Source organism: Bemisia tabaci, chromosome 1 (genome assembly GCF_918797505.1).
Source record: "Bemisia tabaci chromosome 1, PGI_BMITA_v3".
Lineage (NCBI taxonomy): Eukaryota > Metazoa > Arthropoda > Insecta > Hemiptera > Aleyrodidae > Bemisia > Bemisia tabaci.
The window spans coordinates 31,379,290-31,396,180 of NC_092793.1; the positions used below are offsets into that span (position 1 = coordinate 31,379,290).

The 16,891-nt window shown below is 37.6% G+C and overlaps 1 protein-coding gene and 1 long non-coding RNA gene across 2 annotated transcripts in view; both read left to right on the top strand.

The window, feature by feature from the left end:
- Positions 1–16,891, top strand: part of LOC109041050 (uncharacterized) — a 146,427-nt gene that overhangs the window by 23,180 nt on the left and 106,356 nt on the right. The window lies entirely within an intron of this gene.
- Positions 52–16,869, top strand: LOC109041078 (uncharacterized). Its single transcript, XR_002009925.2, has 2 exons — positions 52–12,092; positions 13,624–16,869. It is a non-coding gene; the product is annotated as an uncharacterized lncRNA (long non-coding RNA).

Consider the following 16,891-nt stretch of genomic DNA (forward strand, 5'->3'; position numbering starts at 1 on the left):
AGCGTCTGAATGTAACATCTGTTACATCGCGGAATAACCCATTATTGCTCACGTCCATGTTCAAGGTACCGCTGAAAACTTTTTTCCAGCCTGCTGACCATACGTACATTTACTTGTTAACCATGCAATACTTAACTTTCAGGACCAAGTACTTGAATGGGAACGTGTGAAATTTCCGCGCGTACTTGACTTCTTAGAGGAGAAAAATAAATAAACGCCTCATCCGCTTGAAACGCGTATGAAGGGGCCTAAAAGAATCTGGAAATCCATCACGCTGATTTATCTCAGCTCAAAAAATGAAGTATGCGCGGAAATTGTGGAACGTTCCGATCGTAGCACGTAATTGTTTACTCTAATCATAGATAAATCTCATAAATGACGCCACGATTTGAACCAAACTAGACATAGCTTCATTAGTCAAGTCCTGTTTCACCAGTGATTTTTAAAATTTATACTAACTGCAAGTTACGACCAAAATTTAAAGAACAAAACTTAATTCGTATCACGTGGCAAAGTTCCAAAACTCTTTCTCTTTGACGGAAGTCCTCAGTATTCAAAAGGATAGTAAGTACTCATATACTTCGACTATCTAAACTGAAATTCTATCGAGCTGTCCATTCTAAAATTCCGTTTTTCCAATTAACTCTGTCTCATCTCATCGCTCGCTCGTCCTTGTGTAAGAAAAACGGACAAAATATTTGAATGTGCTCAGAATTTCTTAAAACAATAAGGGTAAACCCGATCCTAAAAACCCGTGGAAAAGCAATACTTGCGAAAAACTTCTTTGCGTACATCGTAAAAACCATCTGAATTGGTGGAACTTCTGACACTCAAATCGGATCCGTATGCAGACTGCGGTCAGGTCAAACTCACTAAGATGCCACATAGCAATTTTGCCATTTTTTTTGTTTGTGGCGCTATTACGACGAGATAGCGGACATTTTTTTAAAAAAAACTGTTCCGAAATCCTCAATTTTGTCAAAAATGTATATTTGGAAATAATGAATTTTAAATACATTACATATTCAAATTCTCGAACACTTGCAAATATAGTGCTTGGAAATTCGCAAAAATATTACTTGAATATTCTTAAACGTTCGTTTCTCAATCCCGCATAAAGGATGATATCGCCTCTCAATGGTAAGTTTATTGTTTTCTCAATCGTCTCTCTGACGGGTAATTAATATGCTGACGTAGTAGCTGTAAATGTGTAGTAAACTATAGTTGTTGTTGCTCATTCCTTTTAAGTAGTTGCTCAATTTAGTGAGAGTATAAAACAGTTTGACGTACATTTTCCGCACCAAGAACTTTATCATAGGGCCAGTTCCACGTGTCACACTCAGAGTTATGTTTCGATGATGGAACGCAAAAGATGGTACCACTTTGTAACCAAAACATCTTCTTTTGAGCAACCCAGCTGATGATGCCACCCTAATCATTTGGTGCATATCGAAATTTTCCCATCTTTGCTGCGTCAGTTTTATTCGTGAGCCAGTTATCAGTAATGCGTGCATCATCACCACACGATTGGTAGACTAATTTGAAGATTTCATGATAGTAAAATCGAGGTTGTTTTCTCGCCACGTAGAAATACATTTTTTCTACCATTCCAGTCCACGTACACAGCTACTTACCAACTACCCAAGTACTCTGTCACACGTGGAACCAAATGCACATTTTTAAAAGCGTGTTTTTCAAGACGAAGTATATTAGAGATCCCGCAGTAGATTTCAACGAATTAATCTAACTTAAGTCTCTATCGGAGTCCAAAATTTTTCATAGGCACTGTACTCTGCCGTACTAAAGAAGAACGCCGTATGAGCATTCGAGAGTTGCCAAATTTCTTCCAGTAAAATGTTAATTTTTCAGGAGATTTATAATTATTTTCCCTTGAAATTCTCAGATATTATAGATTAAATTGGGATTGAAATCGTGTAAAAAATTGGGAGAAAAATATCCACAAGTTTTCCAGGAATTTCGTATTTCATCGAAGGAAATTGGGCAACGTCTGAAGACGGAAAAACTTCGTTTTTCCTTAGCACGGCAGTTCTGTACGGGTCACCTAAGGAGATACGTGCCTCTCACCCTCTGAAAGGTAGTTTTGTCCAATGTCAGTGCAATTTCGGATGTATTTTCAAGTGTGATCTCATCCCCTCCCTCCAATGAGCCCTTAAAAAATCCAACCACGGGTTTTTTTTTATCAGAATGTTGTATATTTACAGGGCGCCCGGACTGAAAACGTTTCACAGAGGAAATTCGTAGAAAAATTCTATTTTCTCTCAGTCCATAGTTTTTCAGTCGGTCAACCGAAATCTCCCTTCTAATAAACTTATCATCCGGCTAATAACTAGACTTTAATTTTATTAATTGTGTTCCTCCTCTTTAATGAACTTGTCAAAAAATATTCAGCGCAAGGAGAAAGTCATTCCATTTTGAAACCTACTGAAACGAGTCGAGTGTCCGAATTGTTTCTAGCAAACTGTGGCAAATGAGAAGTATGAATCGAGTTAAACTTGGAATTTTCCAACGTTTCCATTTTGTTGTACGTGTAATTTTGACAAGAAAAATGAAATGCTCGTCCAATGGTCTGTTTCACGTGCCATATTAGAGCATATACCCAAAGTAGAGTATTAATCATCAGATTCTGAAATAATTATGCTAGTAATCATGCAACGCGTGAATTTTAGTTGCATAACTTCCAGGAGAACTACTCAAGAATCAGTTTTTACACACGACCCTGTCCAGCCAAAAAATGCGGGATCTCCGGAATACTTGGTCTCATTTAGACGCTATTAGTGGTGATGTCACCATATAGGAATTCTCCGTCATGTCGAATTGGATTCGTCTCTGGCCACCGACGAGAATAAATCGATACATATCGCTTTCCTGTGACGTAACACTAATAGCGTCCATTGTTATTTAGTTTGATTTTCGTGGCTTGAAGCATCAGTAGCACGTTGGCGTATTTGTTTGTCGTGTTTGTTGATGGCAATGCGCTAATCTAGCAGAAGAAGCAGATTTTAATTTTGCATCTCCCGTTTTCGTTGGCTAATGAAGGGTCGTTCTATGTTCAGGTGATCTGGCGAGGCTCTTCCAGAACCCGTCCACATTCCTGGGCTTCAAGCGGGGGTTCCAGCCGTTTTTTCAGTGCCCCAAGTGCCCCAAGTCCTACACCCACTTCTCGAGCCTCCAGAAGCATATCAAGTGGGGCTGCGGGAAGGAGCCGCAGTTCCAGTGCAAGTCCTGCTCCAAGAGGTTCTACCTCCTGGGTCAGCTCAACTGGCACTCCAAGCTCAAACACCCCGGCCAGAGCTAATCTTTCCGGCCCGGCCCCCGGGCCCCTAGCTGCCCATCCTATCCAACAGTACAACATTATTTTTCCGATCCCCTCAAGACTGACTCCTCTCTCTGCGTCAAGAAAAATTTGAGCTTGCTCGATACTAAGGCCTTGTCTCCACGAGACGTTTTTATGGGATTTGTCGCAAGTTCGAATCGCAGGAATGAAACTTCTGGGATTTTTCCCAGTTACCGTCTCCACGGGATGGGGCTCATACAGTCCTGCGAATAGTTTGCACGAAAAGATAAATTAGTGAAAGTCGAGTATTTAACGGGGATTAAAATAATAATTGCACTCAATTGACAATTAGACACATTATTTTAACTAAACGAACATCAACCATGGCGTAATGAATAAAATATCGCACAGTTTGTTCTCACTCCTTCTTCCTCTCTCAGTGGGTCTCAGGGGTACAAGGACCATTTAGCACTGGGAAAAATATTGATTAACTCAATATTTTTCCCAACTTCGTAAGAGGGAATTTTCCCAGGGACAAATACCGTGATTCTTCTCGTAAAGACAAGGCCTAAGGAAAACATGTTACTCTTGCACCGTTATCCTCTGCAAAACAGTTCTGACTTTTGAGCCGTGATACAGTGCTTCACAGGGTCCGTCCATAAATGACGTCAGCTATTTTTTCCGCATGCTGAGAAAAAACTTCCGGCCTAGGAAGCTGCAGTCACGGGCTTTATAGACATACCGTTCGCGATCCGGCCCCAGAGGCCGAAAGTTCAGGGTAAAGCACTCGGAGCAGTGGAAGTCACGGCCCCAACATCCGGAACTTTCGGCCTCAGAGCCCGGAACGGACGGTATGTCTGTAGCCAGTAACTTATTTTCAGTGCAGTGGAAGTATATTTTATGTATCTTAAAATGGTAACCTATTTTACTTACTTCCGTATTCTTTACCCACTTTTCCTCCCCTTAATTCTAAGGCTTCTAGCAGCATCAATAAATTGTCACCGGAAACCTGACGTTAATTTGACTTGACCCTCCTCTAGGGTGTCCCTTATTTTTGAAATTTGAAAAAAGTTAAGCTTCCCAGGTCTCAAAACGTGCTTTAAGGTGTCCTCCACTCCCCCTCACCGCAGGCACATGTCAGATACCTCTTGATACCTTCTCTCCCCCCCCCCCCCCCTCCAAGGGTTCTGACGTCATTTATGAATGGTCCCAAATCGGTCGTAACCTTCGATGCACGTCAGTGAACCATTCGGTCCATTTAGGCGAAACTTCAAATGAAACTGAACCTAAGAAGGAGCTCCGTTGCCCGAATTAAGGGCACGGAATCGAATTTTACGACCGATTTGGAACGCTTTCAATAAACCTAACGTTCGAGTTGTGTTTTTTTTTTTTTTTTTTTCTTTCAATGCAGTTGAGTGGTATTGCTGATTACTCGTAGTTATAATGATAACTACATCAATTAATATTGATATTTTTACTCTTAATTGATAAATTTACCATTTAATGGTAATACACCCTTTTTATTTTTTCTTCTGGCTACTATCATGCCATCATTGCTGAGAATGTAATTTGACACTAATACTTTAGTTATCAGATGTTCCTAAGAAATCACAGCTCTTTCTCATTGAACAAACTGGTGTCCATACTCCTGTATACATGTTAAGTTCTGCCGGATAATCTACATGGAAATTTTCGGCTCACCTGGTGCGGTGCATTGCATTGAAGATGGAAATTCATTAAATTTGTATTACACCTGCAAAATACATCACTCAATTTAAGTGTCCGGTGGATACCTAATTGGACAAACTTTAAAAACAACGTATGTGCCATTAGTTTCCTATGCACATACGTGTTTCTTCAGATGAGCCAAGATTTATAGCTCCAAATTGCAAAATGCAGTCCAATTCAAAAAATCCGAATCACTCTTGAAGCTAAATCGAATCGAAATCTTGCATCGTCCATATGAGTTGAAATTACTTACATCGTAAGATGGCAGTGCTCTTCGGTCAAGTTACTTTTATTTATTCTTTCTCTCATTTTTTCGTTTACTCTCATTGTTTCTCGTTTTTTTATTTTTTTTTTATTTTCTAGCTTGCTCGTCATATCATATGGGAGAGCTCTCATTTTGATTTTATTTGTTTTTCTTCGCTCCGCTAGTCATGCTATGAGCCAAAGTAGAATATCTAGTCCTTCTCACTTTAATCTCATTTTGTAATGAAGCAAACTTTAAAGTCTTGTCTCGTAATACAATTGAACGGTAATTAGTGGTGAGTGTCGATCAACTATTGATGTTGGTTATGCCTCACGTGTAAAAACTTAGCGTAGTGATCAAAATGTTTCCAGAAAATTTGTCATAACTACAAGAAAACTTTCTTTCACATAATGGACCACTAGACAAGGTACGAATTTCAGCATTCTGATACATGCTAATCAACCAAAATTTCACGTAAAACACGATGCGCACAACGAAAATTACAAAAATGAACTCCTTACGAAGCTATTTAGTGATTCTTGATGCGTGAATTCAAACCACCCGCTCATGAAAACTCAATGCTCTACGTGATTCACATCGAGCGCTAAACGTTATCATGGCAGTCTCTGCTATATAAAAATCTGGCAACCTCAATCTTGACACTCTGGCTCAGCTATAGCAAATTGCTTGTAATTTAAACAACACGTGGTGGGAAATGTATATTGCTTGACTGAGAGGCTTGCTGAAACCGTTGTAGTGCTCGATTTGACTCACGTAGAGCTTTGAGTTTCTTGTGAGCGGGAAGTTCAAATTTCTCGTAACCAATGTGAAATAAAACGTTAATATCTTCTTTAGGAATTGGTTTCAGTAATTTTCGTTGCACGAATCGTGTTCTACGTAAAATTCTTGTTAAGAAACATGTATCAGATTGTTTAAATTCGTACCTTGTCTAGTGGTCCATTAAAATGTTGTTTGTGTAACAAATTCGCTCTGTATCCGGTATGTATCAGCGGCAAGGCGTGAATAATCGACTATCGATCTGTCCTCATTGAAGCTATGGTGAAGCATCGATTATTGAGGTGTTCCCTACGAACACCCTGTTTATCGATCCTTTTCCATAAGTTTGAATGGAAGATCAATCGATATATCGTCAAGTACACCACACCGGTGGTATCTATACGTTTCTCGGCGCAACGACAGATTGTTTAAGAAACTTATTTTATCAAATCCGATTTTTCGTTGTGCAGTTTAGATGAATAATTTTGTAATTTTAAAAGGCACATCACCAAAGGCGCGAGTCATTTAATTTTTATTTACTATAAAATAAATCTGTTGCGCTTTATAGATTCATTACGGTATCGACAGATGCCCGGAGACTGTCGCTATTGGTCCACTCAACAAAGCATTAAAAGTGATGAACTTGTGATGACAAAGGGCCTTTGTTTTTCCTCTTTGCACCAAATGAATTAAAATAAATATTCAAGGAAACACAGAAATGTTCAGATAGATCCAAGTATTTTTAAGGCGCTCACCGCTCTCTTTCTTTATTGGTTACCTTTCTTCTTAGATTTTTTATTTTTATGTTATTCTCTGCTTATGTTTCGTTTCTGTTTTAAGTCTCTCAATTTGGACCATAGCATTTGAAAAATAGTCTCTAATATTGTACGCATATTTACTTTCTTTTTTTTAATAGTTTTTTTTTTTTTTTACGGCGCAGTGGATTGAATCTGGTGCCATCCTTTGTTTTTCATTTTACCTACTTTATCCTATCACATGAATTTTTCCATTCAATCCTTTTCGGATGTATGCAACAAATTGTCAATATTTTTCGAATCTATATTTTTGAGCACGTAACCACGATAGAATTTCTTTAATAGATATCAGTTGCCTTTTGGATTTTAGGAAGAATATAGGTTTGAAAGGTTTTAAAGCTATTTAAATTCAGGGATTATTTTTCGGTATGGAATCTCCATATACACCGAGGGTAGTATATTTTGAATTATTTGTTCCTAAATCGATTGCTCCTAAGGTAATCAATTTTATATAGTCTTTAGTTTCATAATAAGTGTATACTTAATGAAGTTACACATGCACTTTTCTCTTGTATCCCCCTATTTTTTTTTCTCTCTCTCTTTGTCCTAAGGCAAGAGGCAGTTGTAAGTTTTAGTTATTATCTGACTGCAAAAGTGGCTGACGCCTAAACTGTTTTTTACCTCACCAATATTTTCTCACATCTTTACAATATACTCCATGTTTTGTTAAGTAAACTTTCATTGTAAGTTCCTAGTCATTGCATTGTACATTCTGAAAGCTCTTTGTTCTCTTTGATTTTTAATTTTTACACTAGGTACAGGTGGAATATAGATCCTTTCATGTGACTTTGTCCCTCAGGAGCCGTATTGTTTCCGCTATGTCGTAGCATATTCCTTGAAATTTTTTGCAGAGTTAGCATCCCCAAAGCCCATTTTTGGGGGTAGCAGCATATTTTGTCGTGGGTCCTCCCCCCTTCCCATGTTTTCAATTCATTTAAAGGTATTTCAATTTGTAAAGCACTCTCAGGGTCTTTGTGGCTGAAGATTTTAATCAAACCTGGTTCCATACTCCACGAATGTAATTCTCTAATCGTTTTTGCAAAGCAGTTACTCTTGAACGCTCCTGCTGTTCTTCATGTCTCAATCTAACATATTTTCTAAAGTTTGCTTACAAAAGTGTAAGGTGATATTTCCTATTTCTGTCTTTTATCTCATTTTTAAGCACTATTCGCTATCCCGTCATCAGTCCGGTGTAATGGAGTCTGGGAAAAGGGGCTGAAGAATTAAACTTATTTTTCTGCCGGCAAAAATTGGTGGCATATTCGTTTGCCTGGACTAGAATATCAAAGAATACGGGAGAAAGGAGTATGTTGTCAGAGTAACTGTTCCTCCCAATATTCTTAATTCTTTTTATGAATGAAATTTCACTCTTTTGAAATCTGGAGGTCACTAAATGTCACTTGCTTTGATGCCATAATTTTCATTTTCCGTATTTTTAAATCTGCTGAATGAAGTTACAAACATACTAAAAGAATAGTGATTTTTCCATCAAATTTAATTCTCGCGATCAAAAATAAATCCTTGAAAATCCCGTGTTTCATAAATATGAAAGTGCTAGGCCATAAAGTTTCATTCGTAAGATTTTATGATGATAAAGTTCAGTTCTACCAAGTCTCATAGTCTCAAAACGAGCTGTACCTCCTATGAATTCTCGCCTTTTATGAAAATTGGTTACTTTTTGCGAAACTTTGCTCATAGTCTCATATCATGAAGTTATTTTTGGCTGAATTTTTTTCTCATTTTAATAATAATTCTGTTTACTGCAATTCTGCCCACAAATTTTGAAGGCTTAGCTTTCAAGAGCTGCAGACACGTTTTGAAATACCCTACCATAAATATTGAAAACCTTCGAGCGTACATTGTATACTTAATTACACCGACTACATTGAGAAGTCTGCCCCCCCCCCCCCCCTTCATGATTCAAAATGTTTGCTTGAGTGTTGCAAGTTCCAGAAAGTGTCTCCTTTACAAGCTTTGAGGTTATAAAAGTAGTACTCTTCCCCCGTTTCTCTATTACGTACGTGACACTTATTTTTCTCTATGAACGTTGAGTATGTGCCCGAATCCTGAATTCACGCCTTCAAAAATTTGATCAAATATTTATATGTCACTATTTTTTTTACACCTTTCAAGAAAACCCACGCTCCTACCACATTTATATACTTAATTGTTTGTAGTTTTTTCGTATGCTTTTAATTTTTTTTTTTCTGTTGAAAGTAAATTATAACTATCGTATCAGAAGTGACCTTTTTCAACATACCTATTTTGTTACGTAGCTATAAGTTTTAGTCAGGTACTTTAAACTTCGTGTAAATACACTCGCATCATTAGATTGTGTTTTCTAGTCTCAGATCAAGTTAATGAACTATTTTGTCATGTACCTTCAATTACATTTATGATGTTACGATGACTTTTTTTTATTAAAAAAAACTAAAAAAAAAAACAAATTAAGCTATACTTACTTGGTTCTTTTATTACCATTTTATTCTCCCCAGCTATCCTTTAATCGGTGCAAAAATGAATTATATCTAAGGCAAGGTAAATAACGTAGAGAGCTTTGTAATATCTTTAAGTGTTGGATTTTTCTATAATTGAAGAGGACCCTAGCACATGAAGTGAAAAGTAGTATGAAAAAAAGTATCACAAAAATGAAAATAAAAAAAATGTACAAAAACTTGGCGTTAAAACTTATGCATACTCGACTGTAATGAGAATGATCTAAAGTAAAATTGTGGACTCATCGTCGCGTTGTCCTAAGAAGGAAAGTTGAACATATTATGTGAGATCTAAGTAAACGAATATTTATTAAAGATCAACAAGAAGAACGGAATAAATATTGAGCAATATTCATTAAATTCCAAAGCATGATTTCGATAAAACAATAATTTGTTTCTCGAGAACTCCGCGAGTCATCAAAAAACACGATGCAGCGGTCGACCCGCTCCCGCTCGCGACATGACACTCCGCATCTCGTATTCGCCTTATTTTAGGTGAATATGCAACGCGCATTCCCGAGAGTTGCATTGGAGGTATCGTATCAACATTCACGCAAGATGCCGAAAGACTCCCTATCTTTTTGATTTGTTCGGATTCGTCGATTCATTGACGCTAAGTGTCCCCATTTCTTTACCGTCTTATATTTAGACCGCGTTTAACGGAAAGGAACCAATAAGCCACATCGGTTGTTGCCACATTTAATTGAGGTATTTAATTTTCTACTAGAGAACGTTTGTGCGAATTTTTTTGAAAATTTTAGGGGATCTGCCTTGTAACATGCAAAAAATTCACTGAAATTTTCGAACAGATCCGCTTCACCGTTTTCACGGAATAAATTAAATTGCCCAGTTCAATTTGGCAATAGCTGATGTGGCTTGGTTCCTTTCTGCTTAACGCGGTCCATTTGCCATGATGTACATTTACCCTATTTCCAAGAGTCTCACTAGCATAAATTAAGGACCTTATAAAATGATGGTATCCCCCCCCCCCCCTTTCTTTTGTCTCTGTGTGGTCTTGACTTATAATAGCGTAGTAGTAAAATTCAGGAGTGTAACTTTGGAAATGTAGTCTTGCAAAGGATTAATGACTTGTCATTACAAAAAGTACAAAATGGGGAAGGAAACCCCCAGGATTTTGACGAATTTTAAGTCGGCACTGATCTAACTTAAAATTTGCAAAACTCTGTAATTTTTGTATTTTTGTAGTGGAAAATCATTACAATTTTCTAAAGGTTTCCTAAGTTACACTCACTAATTTTACCCAAATTTTGCTTGTGCTCTTCGATTCTTTAAGTCAAACTTGATCAAAGAAGTAAAAGGAGCCGCCATAAGTTTCTCACCGGTGCCAAACTTGACGCTTGCGATGCGCACTTTCCAAACTTAGCTTAAAAGTTTTTTAATAAATTTCAATTCAACAAGAAATTACAATTTGCATATTTTTAAGTATCTAAAGAATTCGAAACCATTGATAACTCGATTTCAGTCGTGAATCTTCTCTACCTACGCACAAACTGGAGGCTTTAAAGAGGCTCATCGATGGAATTGTTGGCGATTGCCTTTCAAAGATCGTCAGTAGATCGAGTCAACGGGAGAGGTCCGACAAACTTTGAAAACTCTAAAAGCTCGTAACTCCGTTTGTACAACATTTTGAGGTTCTGAAAGTGTTTCATTGGTTTCCTCGTCAAATTTTCCTCTGAAAGCACCATTTAAATTTAAAATGTTAGGAAATAAACATCAAAATTTGCAGTTTTAGTAAGAAATTTCACGTCCGACCTCTCTGATCGACTCGATCCTCCGTGCGACATTCAGGACACAGCATAGATCAGATTTTGAGATTTGAAAGGAATTTCGCGGATATATTGAACGATTAATAATCAGTTTAATAATATTAAATAATTAGTTTGAGGGTTCCAGTTTGCACATGGAGAGTAGCCTTGAAGTGGCGATTTTGAAACTTATTCCGAGGGTACGATATGTTGTTAATTTTTTAATGAAAAGCGCTCCTGTCATTGCAGGCTCGTCAGTCGCTACATCTAGTTTCACTTGGTTGGAAGCGTCGTTTATAGAGTCGCCTGGGCCAGCGGAATCAACGGACGAACGGTTCCCGTGCCCGAAGTGCAACAAAAGTTACCTCCATCGATACAACCTAACCAAGCATTTGAAATACGAGTGCGGGCTGGAACCTCGATTTCAGTGTTGCGAGTGCGAGTACGCGGCCAAACGGAAAGACCACCTCATCGCACACTATCATCGCAGACACAATTACATCTCGAAATATTCTCTCAAATGAAATATCCCTGTTTTTATTCCTCTCGTCTCCTCAAAATCTACCCTTATTATTGGCTGATTATTGAGATTGATAGAGAAAGTGTTAGACGAATGAGACGAAGAGAAAATGGAGTGATCCTATTGGTGGAAGCAGGTAGTCGCAATGGAGAAACGAAGTAATTAGTAGACTATCTATCGGCAACACGTACCCTAAAGTTGGTCCATCATTTTTGCTCCCTCAGTTCCTAAGAACCTCCCGTTTAAACCAGTTGGATTGCTCAATTCTCCTCTTGTCTTCTTTGTCAATATTTTTGTAAATCGATGTCAATGACCAGCCAGCATAATGGCTCTTAAACCACTATAGACAGGGTACGAAAACTACGGTTTTCGTCTACGTCAATTCACAGCTGTTGCTGACAAAAAACCCGAGTCTACTCGTGTCGAATGGAGCACTATGTAAACTAATTTTGGTAGGTTTTACGATTGAAGAATTTTCTTGAGTACTAACTTGTTTTTTTTGATACAATAATTGAGAATATCGTGTATCTGTAGAGCTCTTTTGATTTGAAAGTTTGATGAGAAAATATTTGCTGTAGTGCTTACTTTCTTACCCTGTCTGCAGCGATCTATTACCATTTTGACACCGTTGGGGAGAGAACACAAACATGTTGGTGCCAAAACTGTACGTAATAAAAACCAAACCAGAGGCATGGAAACTGAAAGTTAGTTGGAGAAATGCAAAAATGAAGCTTTCACTGCTTTCAGAAAATGGACCTTGTAGTATCGGAGCGAAAAATTTTGAGAAAAGAAGCATTCACTTTGTGTCATATTGCCACCAATCTTTTCTTCTTTTTTTCTTTTTTCTTTTTTTTTTTAAACAAAGGTCGCCACCAATCATGCGAAATACTCAGAAATTGTTTGAATGAATATAAATCGAGGAACTAAATGTTCAACCACATAAAAAGAGCCTTTTTCATTTTCATGTTAGGCAAGACAGCAGTAGGTGCTATCTTCTGCGTACTTACCTTGTCACATTTTAGACGCTCAACAAACAACATTTGAGACAAGAAATGGGCAGACAATTGCACCTCTTTACTCAATACTTACTGCTCTTTGGCGGAATAATACCCCTTTCCTCACTGCTGCTTTGTCTAAAACAACGTAAATCTTTTCGAACTTATGACTTTCTCGTAGGCCTCATTTTTATGCAAATAAGACTAACTGTGCTGTTTTAGGTGAATCAGTGAGTTCATTCCAATTAGATCAGACAAGGGTTGCCGCAGTCAGGGAATACAGAGAAATGTCAGAGAATTTAAAAAAGACAGGGAAAAATTGTTCAGTAGCCTTCATTTGCTCTCTTCAATGGGTTTGATGTTTCGAACTACAAATTTTACCCGAGAACTGTTTCTATTTGTGTATTTTCAATAATCTGGCATATCTTCAATTATCAGGGATTTTCAGCAACATTTATCAGGGTAAACAGGGAAATATCAGGGAATTTCATTTTCTACATTCGGTGGCAACCTTGTTAGACGAATTTTAAAGGAAACTAGATTTCTAAAGAGCGTTACCGGCAGAGACAAGAGACCAGACCCTCCACTAGTATCTTGGCCGTTGTGGAAGCTTTTACTTTCGGGACTTCAGCACTCTACTGTTGACTTACCTACATGGTTGATGTTCAACAACGTGTTGGCAGTTTCGTTTTGCAAACACGCCGAAATAGGCGGACGTTTGGGAAACTTGTTTACTTGTTTGGCTCATGACGTCATCCGAAGCTCATCATCGACCATGTAGGTAAGTCAACAGCCGAAATTAGGATGATGACTGTTGCTTCCTAGTAATTGTCCGTAAGGAATTGTTGAAACCCCGAAAGTAAAAGCTTCCACCTGTCGCTAGGAAGCCAGTGGAGGGTCTCTTGTCTCTGGTTACCGGTCTTTCGGTAAAACCGTAGCACTGAAGCTTGTAAAATTGAACTTAACTCACTTTTCATTTGCTTTCCAGCTATACTATCCGCGCTGAAGCTCCCGCGGGTTACTGTAACGATAAGAAAATGCGACATCATCGACCCTGAGGCCACGGCCGAATGGCGGAAAAAGGCGGAGGACGTGGAAAGCAACGAAGAGGAGAGCGGAGAAGAGTGCAGCAGGGAGGACGACGAAGAAGACGAAGACGAACAAAAGGAAAACGCGAATTGGGTCCAGGACGTCATCGGGGCCACGCCCGAAGAGTTCTTGCAACAGGAAAACCCCCAAAGCACAAGTCTAGTCTCAGTCATGTTCAGGTGCCCTAAGTGCAACATTAGGTCCAAGAGCTATCAGAATTTGCATCCCAAAAACCGCTTCGGTCGCAACGTCAAACCCAAATTCGTCTGCGTTCGATGCAAACAGGCCAGTAAAATGCCGGATCGTGACGGTAGAAATTCCTTCGAAGACAGCGAGTATGTCTTCTATAAATGATGAAGTTGACGTTCGTCATCCTATCCGACCCCCTTCCGGGTAGAATATCCCATGTTACCGGACATTTCAAAAAAATGCCAATTTTTTAAATAATACGTTTGCATTTATTTTCATGAAAATGTCAGGCTTTAATCTTGATCACAAAATGAATATCATGCAAAATTGTCAAGCAATTATATTTATTTATGAGTTTCTCGGAAATATTGGGGAAGCTCGACATCCTCGTGCCGAAGCACAACTGGCGCTTGAGATATTTTGCACGAAGGATGATATTTTCAGATTTGAGGCTCGAGTGGCTGTGCCAGAACAACTTATTTATTTTGTTTCGTTTGAAAGATAATCCATCCCGGTTTGCCTAGAATTATGATACTCCAAAGTTTAGAATTGATAGCCGTACATGCGAACAAACAAGTAATCTAACATACAACACCCTCTTTTATCCGAAAAATCTGTAAGATCTGGCTGGAAAAAAGTCGCTTGGATCTTGAGTCCAGACGCTTAATAACATTGACAAGAAAAAATACTCTTGATTTAATCCGATTTTTCCATGGATCGAAGAGCCGATCCTCTTGATTTAGGCGGATTTCCATTTGATTCAAGCAAGAAGTCCAATTGACTCAAGAGTGTTTTTTCTTGTCAATGTTTTTAAGAGTGAACTCTAGATCCAAGCGAAATTTTTTTCCAGTGTAATCCAGAGAGCATCTCAATCCGGAACCTTCTTCGTCCATTCCCCCCCCCCCCCCTTCCCCCAAAAAAACCTGAGCTATGTGAATAATGAGCGAGATCCGCCCTTACGAACCAGAATTTATTCCGCCAAAAGAGGAGATTCCACTCATTTCACTTTGGTTGTTTGGGCCAAATTAAGCTCCAGGGTAAAATGCAATCGGGACTTACCAGCGAGATTTTTAAAAGTGCAGTGACGGATATTAAACAGGTAGTACAGAGCCATGCGACTCAAGCACCACGTTTTATGAATGACCTGTATGCGTGAAACTACGGGTACAGGGTTTCCTCAAAGTTTATCATCAACTTTAAACTGGATTTAAAACTGCAATTATAAACTGGATTTTAAAGTGCAATTTTAAACTGGATATAATGAATGTGACTAAATTTGTGTGTTGGAATTTGAATACTTGTTTGTTTTCGTAATTTTTATAGTTCTTTTGATCTCTGAAGATAAATGAAATTAAAATATAGTAGGAAATATATAGTATTCATATCCTATCTTATAAAGACATTATTTTCATAGTTGTTTGTTTACTATTTAAGATATATTTCTATTAATAAAATTTTACGGCACTTAAGGTTAATCTTTCAGATTTTTATTTTTCATTGGTGTTTTCGCCGAATAGTTTTTAATGTGTCATAATTCTCTAAATTCATATTCCACACGAGTTATATTTTTTTCGTCTCCATATTTGCTCAGGTTATTGCGTAGTATGAGTTGAACACATTAAAGAAATCTTCCCATTGCTTCATCGTTCATTTTCATGCGGAGTTAAAATTGTTCATCAGAATCATCCTTACTTTTTCCACCTAAGCTTTATTACTTTAAATGTTTTTCAAACAATCCTCATTAGTTATTTTTTGTTCTCCCCCCATTTTCAAGTTTGCTTTTTGTTTATGCTACGTTTACATTTTTTTTTTGGAGACAAAGACTCTTTGTTATTTTCAACTGGGTTTTTTTCATGTTCCTCAGCTCTAACTATAATCACAGGTTTTTTCACTGACCGCCCTGCTTTACACACAATTTTGTACTACTTTTTAAAATAAGGAACAGAAAGATGTGTTGACATCCTTTAATCTTCCACAATTCCATTCCTTTCGACACTTTTTCCTTATTTTGTATGATAAAATAACGCTAAGCGTGCAGTTTGTGGTCATATGCGTATTCTCAGCGTATTTTATAATAATTTGTTAAGAAAACACACAAAGGCGCAGGTTATTTTAGAAGCTATTCTAGTCCTCTACAATTTAAGTGCAGTGTTGTAATTATTTTTAGTGTAAGTTTATATCACCTCCTCACATATTTGTTTCCTTTTTTCTTCCGTAATTTTCTTGAATGTTGAAATGTGATCAAACTTCAAAGCGGCACATTCCAATGTTTACTCACATCACGCCACATCCTCGTTTTCCCATCCCAATTTGAAACAATATTTTTCATCGATGATTATAAATTACATTTTTTGAAAACTATCATACAAGTAACTTTTCAGTTTTCCCTTTTTCTTTAAACCACCCTTATGATACTTTTTATGATATTTGAACCCTTTTCATTTCGAAAGTAAGTCCAATTTTGATGAGGTCCATTTTTAATATTCCTCGCCAATTTGTGAACCAAATACGGAAGGAACGGAAAATTACTTCTTGATTTTTCAGTCAACATGTAAACCAAAATGTAATCTTCTTGTCAACAGCTCTCCTAATATTATCAATATTTGATCCTGGCCAATGACTTGGCGATAGTCAGTAAAAAATTGTCACAGAGAGTATCTTTCTTAGCACACACGTGTGTGAGTTTTCCTATATTCGCGTGTCTCGTAATAAAATGCAAGTTAATCCTTCGATTCCGAATTTTGTGGCCATTTCAGGAATCCATGATTTACGCCAAGTCAACTTCTTATTCAATAAGATTATTTTTCCAATATTTTCCTCACTATTCACTTAATGTTAGTTATTATCAAAATAAATTTTTTCCACAGAAAAAGAGAGAAAAAATTCATTATTTTTAATCAATTTTTTCCATTGTACCTTTTTTAATTTTTAATACAAAATCAGTACTTTTTTCAAACGATGGTTTTTTTTTCTTTTTT